The sequence below is a fragment of the Phocoena phocoena genome, chromosome X (assembly GCF_963924675.1).
Source record: "Phocoena phocoena chromosome X, mPhoPho1.1, whole genome shotgun sequence".
Classification (NCBI taxonomy): Eukaryota; Metazoa; Chordata; class Mammalia; order Artiodactyla; family Phocoenidae; genus Phocoena; species Phocoena phocoena.
Window position 1 is genome coordinate 4,095,564 of NC_089240.1, and position 3,539 is coordinate 4,099,102.

General features: G+C 42.3%; 1 non-coding gene across 1 annotated transcript; it reads right to left on the reverse strand.

Moving 5' to 3' along the window:
* Positions 1-1,653: 1,653 nt before the first annotated feature.
* Positions 1,654-1,758, reverse strand: LOC136143179 (U6 spliceosomal RNA). The gene has a single exon (XR_010657874.1). It is a non-coding gene; the product is annotated as a U6 spliceosomal RNA (small nuclear RNA).
* Positions 1,759-3,539: the final 1,781 nt, after the last annotated feature.

Below are 3,539 nucleotides of genomic sequence, written 5' to 3' on the forward strand. Positions count from 1 at the left end.
TGTTCAGCAATCTTTAAAACCCGCTACTCGGTAGAGGATCATCAATGCAAACCAGGGAAAGTCTAAAGTCCACACTGGAAACCTGGCCACACGTCTTCTATCCTTGACACTCCTTCTGAGGATTACGTGGTATTGTATATTGCTTGCTGTTTTTCTCTAAATCCTGTCTTGTCGAGGGCAATGTCAAGAAGACAGTGCACAGGGCTGCTTGGCCATCATGCCCGTGCCAGCTGATCCCACAAATCATGTGCCTTTTATGAACACCTCGGACAAAAGCTGATTCTGTCCTCGTTGAGTTTAATCAGATCGGTTCCCACCCGCAAGCTCCCGATGGAAAAGCACTTGGAAGGACAGTCGGGAGGCGGGGAGCCGGCTGAATCACACAAGGTAACGCGTGTGAAGTGACTGCACAAGCTTTAACATGTGGCTTTCAGGGACTGTGATTATGGATGCTATTATTACAATTAAAATCACTACTAATAACATATTTTAGACCATTTTTGATACTTTAAAAATAGGTCTTAGCAAACTACAACCAGTGTGCCAAATCTAGCCAGCTGCTTGTATCTGTGTGTTTTAAGGGTTGGTGAGTTAAGAATGGTCTGAACATTTCCAAATGGTTACATTTTTTTTTTTTTTTTTTTGCGGTACGCCGGCCTCTCACTGTCGTGGCCTCTCCCGTTGTGGAGCACAGGCTCCGGACGCGCAGGCTCAGTGGCCATGGCTCACGGGCCCAGCCGCTCCGCGGCATGTAGAATCTTCCCGGACCGGGGCACGAACCCACGTCCCCTGCATCGGCAGGCGGACTCTCAACCACTGCGCCACCAGGGAAGCCCCAAATGGTTACATTTTAAATGGTTGTATATATGCCTGTGTTAATTTCCTCAACTCCGCATCTTGGTTCACCAAGTTGAATGTCTAAAATATTTACTTTTAAAATATTTAGGATTTTAAAATACTAAAATATTTACTTTAAGAAGAAGTTTGCAAAACCCTGCCTTACATTTATACATATTTAATTCAAAATGGGCATCAAAGGATATTCTATAGAACCTGCAAGGAGCGGGATGAATATTACACCCAGGTCAAATATTATTTTGAGGGCTCCCCTGGTGGCACAGTGGTTGAGAGTCCGCCTGCCAATGCAGGGGACATGGGTTCGTGCCCCGGTCCGGGAAGATCCCACATGCTGCGGAGCGGCTGGGCCCGTGAGCCATGGCCGCTGAGCCTGCGCGTCCGGAGCCTGTGCTCCGCAACGGGGGAGGCCACAGCAGTGAGAGGCCCGCGTATAGCAAAAAAAATAAAATAAAGTATTATTCTGAGCGTTTGTACAGTAGGGCCCATGTCATTGAAGGATTACAAAAGAAATCCCCAAATATGTGAATGTGCTTTTTCTCTAGAGTCTATAAAACACATTTTGTAACTTAAAGAGTTTCACTTTTGTTCTGCTCCAGAGATAATTTCTCAAATAATTACTAGTAAAGTGGTTTAGCTGCAGAGAAGTTAATCTTCTGGAGGAAACCATTTGTCATTCTCCTAATACTATTTACACAATTCTTATTAACGTATCAGCCTAATAACTCTCCTTTTTTTTTTTTTTTGGCCTCTAAGCATTTATTTTATTTATTTTTTTGCATTCAGAATCTTTATTTAAAAAATATGGAACGCTTCACGAATTTGTGTGTCATCCTTGCGCAGGGGCCATGCTAATCTTCTCTGTATCGTTCCAATTTTAGCATATGCACTGCCGAAGTGAGCACCTAATAACTTTCTAAACAGGGTGACGGGTAACAGGAGGACGATTTCTAATCACTCAGGAGCCGTTTAAGTCCCCTGTGCGCTTTAAAGCACAGCTACGCATTCCTCAAAGTGCTTGCCGAGAAACTTCCCTCTATTTCGGGGGCTCTGATTTTCAAACATTCACGTGTGTCTGTTGCTGAAACATCTTCTCTCACCCAACACTTTAACCCCCTGAGAGAGTGTGCACAGACAATCATGAAAGGGTTTAAGCAAGAAATCAATTCTAGAAAAGACACATATGTTTGGCTTCTAGGTAACACATGTGGCCAGTTTGAACTGAAATCTGTATGAACAGAGACCCCATGAAGGTTCATCATCCACAAAATTCTTTACTCGTTTGTACAGAACTGCTGTTTTACTGAATGTTAACAGCATTTTGATCTGAACTGATAATTGTTTCTATCGCGGTTGTTTCTTCCAGGTATACTATGTCTTAGCGCTGTGCTCTACGTGCAGACATAACAACAACAACAAAACACCCCCACAAACAACCCAATCAAAATATGGGCAGAAGACCTAAATAGACATTTCTCCAAAGAAGAGATGCAGATGGCCAAGAAGCACATGAAAAGACGCTCAGCATCGCTAATTATTAGAGAAACGCAAATCAAAACTACAATGAGGTAACACCTCACACTGGTCAGAATGGCCATCGTTAAAAAGTCTACAAATAACAAATGCTGGAGAGGGTGTGGAGAAAAGGGAGCCCTCTTGTACTGTTGGTGGGAATGTAAGCTGGTGCAGCCACTATGGAGAACAGGATGGAGGGTCCTTAAAAAAGTAAAAATAGAGCTACCATATGATCCAGCAATCCCACTCCTGGGCATATATCTGGAGAAAACCATGATTCAGAAAGATCCATGCGCCCCTATATTCATAGCAGCACTATTCACAATAGCCAAAACATGGAAGCAACCTAAATGTCCATCAACAGAGGAATGGATATAGATGTGGTACATACATACAATGGAATATTACTCAGCCATAAAAAAAATGAAATATTGCCGTTTGCAACAACATGGATGGACCTAGAGATGATCACACTAAGTGAAGCAACTCAGAAAGAGAAAGACAAATGCCATAGGATATCACTTATATGCGGAAGCTAAAATAGGACACAAATGAACATATCTATGAAACAGAAACACAGACATAGAGAACAGACTTCTGGTTGCCAAGGGGGTTGTGGGGTAGGGGAGGGAAGGACTGGGAGTTTGGGGTTAGTAGATGCAAACTATTCCATATACAATGGATAAGCAACAAGGTCCTACTGTAGAGCACAGGGAACTTATTCATTATCCTGTGATAAATCGTAATGGAAAAGAAAATGAAAAAGAATATATATGTATATAACTGAGTCACTTTGCTTTACAGCAGTAATTAACACAACACTTTAAATCAACTATACTTCAATGAAAAAAAAAAAGAAATGTAATGCAGACATGTAATTTCAGGGCTCACAGGAACCCCTATGATATAATGAGCGTCATGTCATAGGAAGAGGTCCGCATGAGAAGACCAAATTCTGTTTATCCATTGCTACCTGTGTCCCTATATGAGTTTGCTCATCTGTAAAGGAGAAAGTAAGAAAGAGGTGATGGTGGTACTAAAAATACCACGTAGTTGAAAGCCTAGACAAGTGCTGGAGGAATAAAATGCACCGATGTATATAGGAAAGCCTTAAAGCTGGAGTAGGAGAAAGTGAAGGAGGTCTGAAAACCTACACAGAAGGGTGTGTC